The 16,580-nt window shown below is 32.1% G+C and overlaps 1 long non-coding RNA gene across 4 annotated transcripts; it reads left to right on the plus strand.

Annotated features, from left to right (window-relative positions):
- Window positions 1–9,251: 9,251 nt before the first annotated feature.
- LOC129287457 (uncharacterized) lies at window positions 9,252–13,941 on the plus strand. Of its 4 annotated transcripts, XR_008587711.1 has the most exons (5): window positions 9,252–9,636; window positions 12,187–12,360; window positions 12,777–12,861; window positions 12,983–13,379; window positions 13,631–13,941. It is a non-coding gene; the product is annotated as an uncharacterized LOC129287457 (long non-coding RNA). The 4 variants fall into 4 exon arrangements; XR_008587709.1 differs by having other exon boundaries at window positions 12,117–12,360; window positions 12,777–13,379; XR_008587708.1 differs by having other exon boundaries at window positions 12,777–13,379.
- Window positions 13,942–16,580: the final 2,639 nt, after the last annotated feature.

Raw genomic sequence — 16,580 nt, forward strand, 5'->3', positions numbered from 1 at the left:
AAACAAAGAGTTACCTTGAAATATACAACTTTACATGTTAGTGTTTGAGTCCTTTGCTGTCACATCCAAAAAAGTAGATGTGACCGGCATAGGACATTATATATAAATATATATTCCTTAAGCCTTCATTAAAATATCTCTAATCTAATATCTTAATTTATTTGAAATACGAGTGGAAATCATTGCAACATTTTTATATAAATAAAAGATTTCTAAATCTTTTGTAAAAATTTTAACAAAACTTTCTCCATGAATAGAACTTTTCCAAGTCCCTACAATAGCCATATATAGCTCACATTAGAAATGCGGAGCTCTACTCTTCCACAACAGACGAATAAATAGATCACAGTTCATAATCTTATCTATAGTTAACGTGGAGCAATTAATCATAAATTTAAATGAAACACATACTTAAATAATCACATCAAAAGAAAGATATCCGTAAAAGATCTTCTACTCAATCAAGCAATATGCCCTTCGAAAATCAGCAGGAGATACAGCATTAATTATGCTATCTAAGACCAAACAAATGCTTTTCAGTGAATAATGTCCTAATGTTAAATAAATTTAAAAGGATAAAATGAACAAATGACAATGGTTATATAAATAAAAGAAACAACAATTTCATATAAACCTTAAACTTAAGAGATTCTATATAGCCTTAATTAAATAAAATCTAAAATTATTAAATTTATAATATCAAATATCCTTATCACTTGTTCTCAAGAAGACAAATAAATAAAATAAATAAATATAGTAATATATATTAATTTAAACCAATGGAATATGAAATCACCAAATAATAAAAATCATTTTTCTAGGGACTTGTCAGAACAATCAACAAACATAGATACACAGTTCATAAAGGTAACTAACCAGACATGATTGAAACCACGAAACAGACATGAATACACATTCTACAAGGATAACTAACAAATATGGTCGAGGGTAATTAACCAAACGTGGTTTAAACCACGAAATAGACATGAACATACAGTCTACGAGGATAACTACCAGATGTGGTCGAAGCCATGAAATAGACGTAGGTACGAGACCCACAAATAACATATGTGAGAATAGAGTTCACAAAAATCAAACTAGCTAGTTATTGACTAAGGCGCGCCACCATTAGCAACAAATATTCTGTATAAAGTCCCCTTCAAGTCTATTTTCAAACATGCGAGAAAATAATTAACTTTTGAAAATATAAATTCATCTTTTTAGTATCAAACTTGCATAAATCAATTTTAAATAATTGATATTCTAAATGTGAAAATTCATAACCAACATCTCATAAACTCTTCCACCCATTTCCATGATTCTCTTTATCAAATAAAGGAGTACTAGAATTTGTAAAATTATGTTTATCAATCTTTTAAGTATAAGTCAAGAGTTCAAGAAATAAAACAATTTAATTAAAAACAATAGCTCATACAAGAGAAATATATATAAATATTTATAAATCCCCTACCACTGATAGGTTTTCAATATTCAAAATTCACTCCCTGCCACTTCCATCAAAATTTTTTTCCTCTAAATCCCCTATTCAAAATAAAAGAAAATTTAATAAGCTATCTTCAAGTCAACAAATCTCCTTCCACCCTTAGTAAGACCATAATTAATCTAAATAAAAAATTTTTTCTCAAACATTACCATTTATATAACAGAACTTCTCCGTATTACTTTAGCCATAACTAAATTATTTAATGGTGATATGACCCTCTCTCAGACCTTTCAACAAATATATAGTGTGCATTAATTTCTAATTCATTCAATGGGACTTCCTAACCCACACTCAGTTGCCCAATATTTTTCAGCATCAATAGCAAAATTTATCATACTTTTTAGACTCAACTCTCATCTCCTTCCTAACACGCCCAACAGCAGCCAAACAGCAGCAAAAATAAGAAAACACAACCCAGGCAAGACAGACACACACATGAGATCATCGGCAAGGAGGAAGGGAGAAGAAAAGCCCCTCACCTCAAAACATTAGTGGTAGAAACAAAATGAAGAAGAAAGGAAGGGAAGTCAGCGGCATTGAACAGGGAAGACGCTGAATAAGAGACCCAATTGCAGCACCCACAGACAAAGGAACAACCAAGCTCTACTCAACACTGTCAACGCCGGTGAAGAAATGAGGAAAGAAGATTTTCAGCACATCCACAACACCAGCTATGGTAGCGAATGGAGGACACAATAATGAAGAAGATGACGCAAGGCAGGGGAGAACAAAGCAGAGCAATGCAACTAACACTCTCACGGCCACCGGTGATAAATGAGAAAGAAGGCAGAGAAGACACAGAAAGTTTCAGTCCTGCTCTCTCTCTCTCTCTCTCCCTCCCTCTCTCTCTCTCTCTCACTGTCGGTCAAAATTGAAGTGAAGAAAGGGAAAGAAGCTTTTGATGAATAGTAAAATGGTAATTATCTAAAGACTAAAGTAAAAATTAAAAAAAAAAAATCCCACTCTTTGTCTCTTAAATGTTCGAACTTGGAGCCTATGAAATATATGACTATATAGTAGTCACAAAACTAACTCTTCTTGCTAAATTTATTCTCAAAATTAACAAAAATACACTTAAAACACTTTATTTCATATTTTAATTTTATTTAAAATTTTTGGGTTATTACATTCTTTTCAACTTAAAAAATTCAGTCCTCTGAATTTAAATAGATAACTATTTCATTGCTTGAATAATTGTGAATATTTAGTGCACATCTCACTTTCAACTTCTCCTGTAATCCCTTCTTGAGAATGGTTGCATTACAACAATTTCATTGACGCGATTTCTTTCAATTGCAGCTTCTTTATTTGCTTTTGTTAGAAGGGCCATAAAAACTTCTTCATATGATAAATTTAGGCTTATTTGAATTCCTTGAATCTCAATCACATGAAATGAATCATACAAATGATTTCAAAGCTTTGACACATGAAACACCAAATTAATACTAAATAATTCAGGTGGTAATGCCAAAAGTATAAGCAACAATGTCCACTCTCTCATACATTTCAAATGGAGCAATATACCTTAACACTTAAAGAGAAACCAATTTTTCCACAACACACAATTCTCTTTTGCTTATAATAACTTAAAAGGCAATGTGGATACATTCATGCAGCTTTTGAAGGCTCTTTGCTTAAGAATGCCTATTTTTTTTTTTTACTTTTCCTTTGGATTAGCTTAGGCAATAATATAGCTAGTCAAGAAAAATCTTATATTGTAATGACCCAGAATTTAATTGAAATTAAAATTGGTGGTAAGTTATCTTGAGGATATTCTTATACACATATGTTGGTATAGATTCATGGACAAGGAGAACTAGTTTAGTGGTAGTTGAGTTAGTCTTTCATAAGTTAGACCTTAAGTTCGAACTCCCTCAAAGGCAAGAGAAGAAAATTTTAATTTTACTAATAATTTGGCTAAATTACCATTTTGCCCTTAGTGTTTGAAAAAATAATAAAAATAAATAGATAGAGATCAGACACGCACGCACTGGTTCCTTTTCTTCTTTCTTGTCATTGTCATAAGCTTCGAAGACTCCAGCTCAAGGAGAGTGGAGAGAGAGCTTTGAACCATGCCCACGTCTCCTCCGATCTCCCTCCCTGCTGTTCTTTTTTGTCTGTCACCGGTGACCTTGAGGATGCCACAGATTTCTTTTTCCTCTTCCTCTGTTCTGCGTTGCTGATTGCTCAACATTTTGGGTCGTTGTTCAGCTCGTTTGTCCGCTATTCATTCTCGTCGCCGACCATTCTTCTTCCTCTGTTATTATTGTGCTATGGGTTCTTAGATTTTGGACTGTGGGAGTGGTCGATTCCTGGAAGAGGCTGATTTACTGGTCTTCTCCTTCCCCTGTTCAGCACCAAACTCCTCCTGTCCCTTCATCATTGTTGTCGCTCGTGGCTGGTATGAGGGACCTCATCCTCTCTTCTTCATCTCTGATGATCTTGTGTGGTGCATAGATATATATTGGCTTTCCTTGCTTGCTTGCTCTTTTTAAATTTGTAGCTTTCTCTTTTATAAAATTTTTTTAAATTTTTTGGTTTGACTTTTGGCATCTTCTTGTTTAAATGGAGGCCTGTTTTGTTGCAGCTAGATAAAAATGTGCGTTGATATGTTGCCTGGATTTTCACCAAAAAAAAAAAAAAGGTTTATGTCTTTCTACTCGTGCCTTTTCTTCTAAAGAGTCTTCGAACTTATTCTTTGGCTTATAATGTCTCATATAGCATTGTTGTTTTTAGACTTGGGTAAAAACTTTCCTGCGTTCTTTATGGTGGAAGAGACTGCACTATTCATCCAGAATGTATGGTCTTTAATTGGAGTTTTGTTTTACTTAGGTGAAAAGCTTTTCATCCCCTTGGTTTGTTTGAGTGAGAATTATGAACATCAATTGAGTCATCATTTTAATGAGAAATTCAAAATTTCGAAATATAAACCTTTTAGGCCAAAAAATAAAAGCATGAAGAATAGTGTAGAAATTTAAACTCTAGACTCATGATAAGGGTTTAAATGAGTTTGTTAGGGGTTAAATAGGTTATGCATGATTTGAAAATAATATTTGGAATTCATGTGATGAGAAACTTGAATTATGGTGTAAAGTGAAACATTGGAGCTCTAGAGAGTATTTTATGAAATTTTCGTATTCAGTCCAAAAGCTATCATGAAAACAATTCTGCATATTATGTACTAGGTTTGATGTTTTGTTATTTTCATGGACTTAATGGACTCCAATGACTTTAAAATTTTAACAGTAGATAGTGCATGAATATATCTTTATAGGGAGTCTTAATTTGCTTCAATTGGATGTTCCTATCTCAAGTTATGACCATCTAAAATTTATATGTGTTCAGAAGATGCAAAACTAGGTGAAGAGGGATTTAGCTTTATTGTTCTTTAACTAATTATATTGGTTACAAATAAGAAGATTTAAACATTTTAAATGAGTTAAAATGACTTCGGTAGTGAATGGTGTAGAGAGAGTAAATAAAATAAGAAGAGGGTATTAGAGCAAGAGTAGTAATATTTATATATGAGATGAATATGATGCTTAGATATTTCTTGATAAATTTATGATAGAATTTATTGATGAAATTTTGGTGTATTTGAGAGAGTTTAGAATAACATAAACAATATTTATAAGTAATATTTTGGAAGCAGGAATGTTAATATATCAAATTATCTTTTATGTCATGCTATGTCTATAGATGTAACCAAAGTATATCAAATTAAGGTAGGAATTCAAATATGACAATTACCCATTATGGTCATTAGGAATTGAATATTTTTGGGCTTGACATAATGTTACCATGGCTTTCTATAGAATCTTTGTTGACAGGCTAATTTATAGGAAAGTGGAGTTTGTAAGGGTTGAATCTTTGAAAAGAGTTTTTAAAAGTTGCCATTAGGGAAAGAGATTTTGTTTTTACTAAGAAAATGAGGGAATTGCTCAAGGATTATTATTGCAATATTTTCATCATGTTGGTAAAGTATATATCATAATATTATTTAAACAGAAAAATCCATGGATGGCTTGGAACATATAGTAGTGGTTTGACGTTACTTAAGTCAAATGAAAATGTTCTTGTGACTATATTTAGACAAATAATGAAGTCTTGATTGAAGAAGGTTTCCTTTGTGAAGTGTTTTGGTCCAATTGTTCTTGAAAGTTACTCGGGAAGTTGAAGGTGACATGCACGTTAAGTATCTGCACTTATTCAAAAGAATGAGGTGAGTTTATTTAAATTTAAAGGATTGAATTTCTTAAGTAGAAGAGAATGTAATTGTCACACCTCAAACTATGGGAGTGACTGGTATGAAATGTGCACTTAAACACATTCCTTAAAGCCTCGATTGAAGAAAGTTTTAAATTAATACATATGACTTACTATCAACCTGATTATATAATCTAATTTTACTTTTCACATAATCAAAATATCAAACTTTTTTTTTTTTGTAAAAATTTTAGGTAGCACCTCCCCTATAAGTAGGATCTCTCGAAATTTCTACAACAAAAATTTTACAATTTACACCCAGCAATATGAAGTTTTACTCCTCAGCAACAAATAAACAATATAACAAAGAGAATCAGAACCTTAACTATAATTTATGTGGAGCACCTTTATATTTTTCATGACATAATACAAAAATTTCATATTAACATCAATGGAGATATTTACACAATAAATCTTCACTCAATTCAGCAAAAAATCCCTCAGTGGTCAGCATGACGTACAACGTTAGTGGCACTATCTAAGATCAAAATAACTTTTCATTGAATAATGTCCCAATCATAACATTTTATAAAATTAAAATGAATAAAATATAACAGTTATATAAATTAAATGAGGAAGCAATTCAATGTAAATAAATCTATAAACTTGGAATAAAAATTTTTCATAACTTCAATAACGATAACATTTAAGTCTATAATAACAAAATAGTTTTAACATTTGATATTGACAAATCAAAATGATTAAATAATAATCAAGAACAACAATATTTACTTATTGAAAACCATTAAATATGAAATTATCACCAAATAATTAAAAGTTCATATCTTTGGAAATTTATCAGGACAGTTCACAAATATGGACACATAATTCACGAGGGTAAATAACCAAATGTAGCTTATGCTATGAAGACAAACATGGATACACAGTCCACAAGGATAAGTAACCAAACGCAGCTTGAGTTATGAAACAAACGTGGACATATAATCTATGAGGATAATGCTAACCAAATGCGGCTCAAAGCCATAAAAACAAATGCGAGTACGATACCCGTGAAAAACAAATGTGAAAACAAAGCTCACGAAAATCACACTAGCTAGTTATTAATTAAGGCACGCCAAGGGCTAACGGGGCTGCCATTAGCAACCAATGTCCTGTATAAATTTCCTTTCAAATTCATTTTTAAACATGTGAGAAAATTTCACTGTGAAAATATAATTTCCATTTTCAAAATCAAACTTGCATGAATAATTTTAAGTTTCAAAACTTGCCAGAATAAAATTTCATAATTAATGTTCATGCTGCATTTATTGAGTAATCAAACATTGCCAAAGATAGTAAAAAATAATTTTTATCAATCTTGAAAGTATCTATCATAAGGAGTAAAACATTCATATGCTACAATGTAAATGTTCTTCACCACCATCTTGTAACTTAAAAATGAAGTAATTTAATTAACTAAATATCCATTAATCAACATAATTATTATTAAAATAATCCATATAAAAATGTAGATTTTCAATAAAATAATTTTATTGATAAACCAATTGGAACGCTATCCACTTACCTACATTACCCTTAAGGATCCAAACCCATTTCTAACAACTCAAATCAAGTTTTCCTTCTTTCAAACATCCTATAATAGATAACAAGATCTTAATGGACTTTTCTTTTAAATCAACAAATTCATTTTCGAAAGAGCCCATTCAACTAGAATTAACTATACTAATTTTGAAGTTTTAGGATTATAATTCACACATAAAAATTTCTTCATAACACTTAGCCAAAGTTAACTACTCAATTAAAATTTAATCTCTTCTCCGGCTTCTTGTTCTATGCCTAATGGATGATATTTTAAACTATTCAATAGAACTTAGTAACCTTTAATTCTCTTGTCCAACAATTTCTAACATTCAAATATAACATCTAAAATGATAATATATCTTATAAATTATCAACCATATAATCCTTAAGAATTCATAACTCAAATAAGATCTCATTAACTTCTTAATTAACTTCCTCCATACAAAACTCAATTTAAATTTACAATTAATTAACACCCAAGCTAAATATCATTTTGTGATACTAATAATATTACATGCACATAATCAAGCAAAACTTTTTTAAAAAACATTTTATCAAACATTTTATAAGCATTCAATTTAGACTTCAATTTCAAACTCTTCCTCTCCAATTTCATTTCCCAAAATTACAATATTGATATTGAAATCAATCAGCCTCCCAATTCCAATCCTTTAACATTAAAAAAAAATCAATTGAACTTTAAAGGAAAGTTAAATCTAATTCCTCATTCTTGCAATAACCAGCATGGGTGGAATTATCTACCAAAATCATGCTCTTCAGCTCAAGTTTTAATTTGATTAACCTCGTTTATTCCCTTCTAACAAGCATAACAGTAGGCAAAACACACAGAATCAGCAAGAAGGAAAGGAAAGGTTCCTCACCTCAGACCATCAATGGCAGGAGTAAAATAAAGAAGGAAGGAAGAAGAGTAGTAGCGCTGAACAGGAAAAACTTTGACACTGCTGCGTGTTTGGGGAGGAGAAAAATCGACGGCTCTCCCACAGTCACCAACGGCAGACGAACAACGGCGAAGGTGAAGGGAGAGGAAGGCCTGGCTGCTCGCACGATTAGTTAGACAGAGGAGGGAGAGGGGTTCGACTGTTTAAAACAGAGAAGAGTGAGAAGCTGCGAGCCAATGGAATGGCAACAGTGCATCTCCACTCCAACACTGGCGACACCTTCGAACAGCAGCGAGACTAGCGATTAGAGGAGGAAGAGGACGGAGCCAGGGGAAGAAGAGTGGGTTCCGGTGTTCTCTCTCTCTCTCTCCCCTGCTCTGAATTCTTCGAAGCTCTGAAGACTATAGAAGAAAGAAGAAAAATAAAAATAAAAATAAAAAACGCTCTGCGTGCGTGGCGGCATCTCTGACTAGTGCTGTATTATTATTATTATTATTATTATTATTATTATTATTATTTAAATTAAGGGTAATATAGTAGTTTTACCCAGCTTGAAGCAAAAATAAATTCCCTCTTTTTGTGCCTCAGATTCAATCTCAAGATCTATACATAACGGTCCAAAGCCATAACCATTATGACACCAATTCACTGTTGTAAAACATTTCCAAAATTATATAAAAATATAGTTAAAATATCTCACCATAATTTTTATTTTATTAAATTTTTGGATTATTATCAGAATTTAATTGAAATTAAAATTGGTGGTAAGTTATTTTAAGGATATTCTTATACACACACACATATGTTGGCATAGATTTACTAATAAGGAGAGTTAGTTTAGTGATAATTGACTTAATCTTTAATAAGTCAGATCTTAGGGTTGAATCCCTCAGAGGGAAGAGAAGAAATTTTTTTTACTAATAATATGGCTAAATTAACATTTTGCCTTTGATTTTTTTAAAAAAATAAAAATAAATAGATAGAGATCAGACACGCACGCACTGGTTGTTTTTCATCTTTCTTCTCTTGTCATTGTCATAAGTTTCAAAGACTCCAAATCAAGGAGAGTGGAGAGAGAGCTTTGAAACCATACCCACGTCTCCTCCGATCTCTTCCCCTGCCATTCTTTTTCGTCTGTCACCGGTGACCTTGAGCATGACACATATTTCTTTTTCCTCTTCCTCTGTTCTGCGTTGCTGATCGCTCAACATTTCGAGTCGTTGTTCAGCTCGTCCGTCTGCTATTCATTCACGTTGCTGGCCGTTCTTTGTTCTTCTTCCTCTGTTAATATCGTGCTATGGGTTATTAAATTTCAAACTGTGAGAGTGGTCGATTCCTGCAAGAGGCTGATTTACTGGTCTTCTCCTTCCACTGTTCAGCACCAAACTCCTCCTCTCCCTTCATCGTTGTTGTTGTCCGTGGCTGGTATGAGGAACCTCATCCTCTCTTCTTCATCTCTAATGATCTTGTGTGGTACTTAGATATATGTTGGCTTTCCTTGCTTGCTTGTTCGGCTGTAAATTTGTTGTTTATATTTGAACTTTTCTTGAGCTTAAATTGATTTTGTTGAGTAACTGGACTGGAAAAGCTTGATGGATTTAATGATAGATGCATGGAATTTGTCAGATAAGAGATTGAAGCTAAAAAAGTTGCATTGAATGGCTTATAAGTTGTGCACACAAGGTGTTTGCTATAAGGCTTGAAAGAAAATCATGTCCCAATGAAATAATTAATTATGGCTAAAGTATTATGAGGAGATTGTGATATAAATGATAATGTTTAAGGTAATGAATCATTAACTAAATCTTTGTGAAGTTGTGATAAGGGATGTCTTCCACATCATCCTTCAATGAGAAAGTTGTTATTAACCCACTTGCTCAGAGCTTTATAGATATTCTTAGGGTGTTCATAGTTAGTGCATGCGTGCATGTGTGTGCATGTGTGTCTATGTATTTATTCATGATTAAGAACATGTTGATTGACTATTAGTATATAAGCAAGAACTGTCTAGTTGCCTTGCTGTTGTAAAGTAGAGCACAAAATCTTATTCATGGCGCTTGGAATAATCCGCTCAATGACTAAATCTTTGTATAGAAGATATTACATTTTTACGTAGGAAGTTGAGATCAAGGACTTTATTTACATATAAGTGCTGAAAAAGTAATATGGGGCCGATGAATGTTGTTTTATTTAATTATTTATTTTAGATTATAGCTTATTGTATTTATTTAAACCTCCAAATATGTAAAATAAAATGCTATGGTTTTAAGTTACAATGTTCTGGGAAGAGTGCAAGTGTAAACAATGGTATTGTTTAGTTAAAATGTGTTAGTGGATTATTATGACTTGTGCACTAGAAAGGAATAGGAAGATATGAATTTCTTTGGAATAAAAATTAAAAGATTGGGGTCCAAGAGCAATGCGAGACTATACTATAATAATTAAGTGAGTGAACAATTATGAGTTTTAAAAAATTTAGAGGTTCAATTATTAATATATTTGATGTTTTAGGAATAAATCTTATTGTGACGAATGCTAAGGGGTAAATTACGATGTTGAAATTGCCTCAGGTAAGTGGATAAAAATCCAATAAATTTACTAATAAATTTTTTTATGGAAATATTATTTTTCTTAAATATATTTCATGTTCTATCTCAAATGTTTAATATTTTGTTAATTATATTGCTTAAAACTCTTGAAGTTGTAATATGTATGTGAAAATTAGTAGAATTATAACATATCTATATGTATTCATTATAAAATATATGTTGAAGCTGATGAAAAGTTTTACTAGCTCAAATAGTAATTGTTATTTGCTAAAGGCAAATGTGGAATTAGTGAAGAAGTTTATATTAAGAAGAATTGAGGTTTTGAATTGTTTATGCGAGTTTGATATTGAAAGTACAAAATTTTATTTTGAGAATGAATAATTTCTCACATGTTTGAAGAGTTTATTTTTAATGGAATGTATGCAGAGCACTGGTTGCTAACGGTTGTTCTATTAGTCCTAGGTGCCATGGTTCAAACCTAACTAGCTTGGTACTCGTGGGGATAGTACTCATGTTTGACATTTGTGAGCATTGCACTCACATTTGTTATCCATAGGTCTCGTACCTATGTTTGTTTTCATGACTTTGAGCCACGTTTGGTTAGTATTATTCTCGTAGACTGTGTGTCCACGTTTGTTTTGTGGCTTTGGCTACATTTTGATACTTACTCTCATGAACTGTGTGTTCACGTTTGTTTTTATGGCTTAAGTTGCATTTGGTTATTTACCATTGTGGCTTATGTGTCCACATTTGTTACCTATTTTGCAAAGTCCTTTGATTTAATTGATTTGTGAATACACACACACACACACACACACACACACACACACACACTTATTGATTTTAAAAAGTGAATATTACTATTTTTTATTTACCTAATTTATTTTATTTTACAAGATCAATTGTTAAGGTTTTGTCATTGTAAATTTATTAGTTCAATATTTTTGAAGTTATATAGAATTTCTTAATCTTCAAATTCAATTATTATATTACATTGGTGTTCTCTTTTAATTGTGCACCAGTTTACTTGATGAATTTTATTTACCTTAAATCTTTTAATTTCATTATTAGGACATTATTCACTGGCAAAACTTCAAAAATGCGAAGCTCTGCTCCTCCATAACAAACAAACAAATAGATCACAGATCATAATCTTCTCTATAGTTAACGTGAAATAATTAATCAAAAATTTAAACAAAACACATACTTAAATAGTCACATCAAAAGAAAGGTGGAACATACTGAATTTTGATCCTAGAAACTAGTTGCTAATCAGGGATAAATTAGTAATGAGTGGGTTGATTGTGATTTGTATGTTGAGTTGATATTTTGTGTGTTTGGGTGTTGCATTGATAGAATTAAAGGGTAGGAAGATAATCTGAGTCATAATGCGTGAGCACAAGTGAGATTGAACTCATTGTACCAGGCGCCATGGTGCACTGTCGAGGGATCACTTAAAGCTAACATGATTAGCTCGTGTAGCTCGTGAAATCAGAAGTAAAAGTGTGGAAAACTCATCTGGAGGGGTGGAGATGTTCAGCTTTGCTAGGGTAAGCAATATCTAGAGCTTGGGAGTCTGCTTCAATTAATAACTTGCCAGGTAAGTATTACACAATCCCAAACTTTAATTCTACCTCTTTTTCATTGAATTTCATTGGTTGAGAAATCAAATCATGAGATTTTGAGGTGTTGTAATCTAAAAGAAAGGGTTAAAATGGAATATCGAATATAGAACTAAGGTTTTGTGACTAGTATGAAGTTGAATGGTTGAGCTTCAAGCATTTGGGCTCAAAATGCCCTAAAAGTTAGGTCAATAGGATGAATTTGGTTGAATGAATGGATTAGGAGGTTGTTATAATTGTTTGAGTGGCCTGTAGGGCTATTGACCATAAATAATGGATAAGTGAATTTAAAAGGGTTTAATTAAACTATTTTATGCGTTAAGGGATTTGGTTTAGCTGAATCAATGCTTATAAAATGTGTTGAGAATTGACTGAAGGGCGCTATATTATGTAGATTGAGCACCTGTGAAGTTACTTGCAAGAATCTGCATCCCTAGGAGTTTAATGTGGTTAGTAACCTTTAGTAGTAAGGGTTAAAGGTAACTAGAGTAACTTTTTACTCATTTGTTTATGAAATTATTTGCAAGTATTTTGATATAACTACATGCATTGTATTATGAATTGATAGAATAGTAGCATTGTGAAAGTATATACATGCAGGTGTGTGAATGTTGAATGAAATGAATTTGAAGTGGCACGTGCATTGACATGCATTGCATCCACGGGATATACCCTGGATTATGGTAGGGGGAAACGTGGTACTATTATGAGAAGGTCCAAGAAGTCTTGATGATCCAAAGCGTAGAACTTGACTCCATCATCATGGACCTAGGAAAAGAATCCTGATGATCCAGAGTGTAGAACTTGACTCTGCCATGACGAACCTAGAATATTGAATGACCCACGAGGTTACCCTAGACTAGGGTAGGGGTTATAGTCTTACTCTGTATAAGGCTAAGAAGTCCTGATGATCCAAAGCATAGAGCTTGACTCTGCCATGACAGACCTAGAAGACCACCTATATGAAAAGAAATGACCTGGTTTGAGCAGTGGTATGGTGAGCCCTATTCTTTATGATTGAAAGTTTTAGTTCGGGCATAGAGTTTACTCTGTCAGGGAAAACCAGGAATGCATTGCATGAGTATAACGAGATTGATGGAAGTAAATTCCTATATATGTATATGATATTATTTTATTTGATACACATGCTACTTTATTGCTTATCTATAATTTTGCTTACTAATCGATAATTAGGGTTACCTTCAAGTTATTAAGATATATATCTCACTCCGTTACTTTTGAACACAGGTGAAGAGAGCGCGAGAAGGTTGGGAAATGAAACAAGGAAAGAGTAGCCTCGATTAGTAGTGGTATGACTACCATTGAGTTATATGAATGTATAATGTGATGTTAAATTATGAATTGCCAACTAGGATGTATAAGTGATTGTATGTTGAGTTATGATATGAATCTTTCTTGTATATATATGTATATGATGTTGCATTATGCTGAGGGTGCCTACTGGAGGGTATGTGGGTAGGCTTAAATGCAAACAAACAATTATATGTTATGTTGTAACTTGTTCCACTTGTGTAAATATGTGTTGATTGTGAATTGAATGTGACTTGTATTGTTATGTGAGAAACCTAACACAAATGGTGTGAACTTGAACAAATGGTGAGGCAGAGCCTTATTTGCAAGAGTCGAGTACATTTATGTGGTAGAGCCCCATTGGAAGAGTTAGAGGGTTAAAAATGGAATAAAGTCTAGTTGTATTTGTGACTATGTGATGATATATGTGTTTTCCTCATATAAGACTATAATTGTGTAATGTGGCTTTGAGAGGCTAAAATGGGCTATTGATATGATATATGTATTGTGTTATTAATTAGTTATATGTGCTCCTTTTGGACTTGGTTCAAGACTCAAAGTGGTTTAATGGGACAAGAAATGTGAATTGAGCACTTAGGGTATAAGTTTTTGAAAAAAAGTGACTTTTTACACTCAAATATTCAATTTGAGATCAAACCATTAAATTGAGTCGAAACATATTTTATTAGCTAGTATACGTTGTAAGCTTTGTGTGGGCACTTGAATCATTCCAATCAGACATCGAATGTGAAAACAGTACACGTCATAAGTTTATCATTTCTGCTATAAAATGACAGCAAAAATTCAGATAGGCAAGCCGAGGCGCATGATGTGTTCGCTGTGGCGCATAATGTAATTAGAGACAGAGCATGTGGTTCTGTTCTATATGTCGCGGTGCATGTATTGCACGCCACAGTGCATGGCCCATTTTTAGGATTGAGAATTTATAACTTTTGAGTCATTTGATTGTGTTTATACTTCCATTAGCCCTCTTATTTGAATATGTGTTTTAAAAAGTTAGGATCCCACGATTTGAAAATAAATAAAGGACTATTACTCTGATTTTGATTTATTAATTTTGTGATATGAAATGGTAAATCCCGAATTGAGATGGGATTTTACAAAAGGTCTCCTTAAAAGATCTTCTACTCAATCCAGTAATATGCCCTTTAAAGATCAACAGGAGGTATGCCATCAGTTATGCTATTTGAGACCAAGCAATGCTTTCCAGTGAATAACATCCCAATGTTAAATAAATTTAAAAGGATAAAATGAATAAATGACAATGGTTGTATAAATTAAAGAAACAACAATTTCATATAAACCTTAAACTTAAGAGATTCTATATAGCTTTAAATAAAATCTAAAACCATTAAATTTATAATGTCAAATATCTTTATTACTTGTTCTCAAGAAGATAAATAAATAAGATAAATAAATATAGTAATATATATTAATTTAAACCAATTGAGTATGAAATCACCAAATAATAAAAATCATTTTTCTAGGGACTTATCAGAATAATTAACAAATGTGAACACAAAATCTACTAGGGTAACTAACCAGACATAATAGAAATCATAAAACAAATGTAAGTACGAGACCTACAAATAACAAACCTGAGAAATAGAGCTCATGAAAAATAAACTAGCTAGTCATTAACCAAGACGTGCTATAATGACCCTAAATTTTAAATTTAACAAAGTGTTTCTCCCAATGGATATTTTATTTAAATAATTTTTATAACAAATAGAAAGTGGTAGTTTAGTGAAATTTGTGTTAGTTAATATTTATGAAGAGTAAGAGTTCAAATTCTACCAAGCAAAAGTTTAATTTTATTTGTTTTAAAATTATAAAAAAATTTTGCCTTCTTTTATAATTTTCTTGTGCTCTCTCTTGTAATTTTTCTTGTGCCATTTCTTGTAATTTTCCCCAGTTTTTTTAATGTTCATATTTTATATCCTTCTTGCCGATCATTTGAGCTTCAGAATAGAAAAAATGAAAAAGAGAGAGAGTGTGTGTCTGAATCCTTCCTTCCTTCTCACTGTCGGTCTACACCTTTAGATCTTGCCGTTCTTCAATTCTTCAATTAATTTGTTGTCATGATAGCCCTCCCGGGCAAAGCTTCGGGAGACGTCGATTCACCATCTCGCTCACGATTGAAGTAATTTCAAAGCTCACATGTCACTTCAAATGAGTACTAATAGCATTCTAAATTTTAAAAGATCTAATGATTGAATTAAAATTTAGACATGTTACAAGTTTGGACATTTTTGCTGTCATGACAGGTTTATTTGCTGTCATGATAGCACCTCCAAATCAATTTTTAAAATATATCATTTCATCATTCGACCTTTCATTAGAGTGATTTTAGATCTCATACATCACTTTCAAAGAGTACTACTAGTGTACCAAATTTCAAAAAGATCTAATGGTCAGATTAAAATTTGTGCATGTCCCAACCTTAGCAACTGTTACTATCATGATAGCATCTCGTGCACTGTTTCTTCGTTAGACATTTGATTGAGGTGATTTCAAAGCCCATAGAAGATTATAAAATGTTCTACTTGTGACCCAAATTTTAGAAAAATTCAATGGTCGGATTGAAATTTAGACACCTCGATGCAAAAGTATAGCTTTTTAATAAAAACCATTTTTAAAATTGTCCAAATCTCATCTCAAGGGTCACAAACTTGTGGGAACACTTTAGACACATCAAATAGGACTAGGAATACCTAATAGAACATTTAAATGATAAAAAAAAACCCCTTATATCAAAATTTAACCACCCGAGTGCCATTTTTCAAAATAGAACCTAAGTCCTTAAAATGCACAAATCATACAAGAGTGGTCAAAAAATAATCAAACATCATATACTCATATAAAT

This window comes from Prosopis cineraria, unplaced genomic scaffold (genome assembly GCF_029017545.1).
Source record: "Prosopis cineraria cultivar Desert tree isolate PC_DT_omini unplaced genomic scaffold, ASM2901754v1 PC12, whole genome shotgun sequence".
In the NCBI taxonomy this organism is placed as follows: Eukaryota; Viridiplantae; Streptophyta; class Magnoliopsida; order Fabales; family Fabaceae; genus Prosopis; species Prosopis cineraria.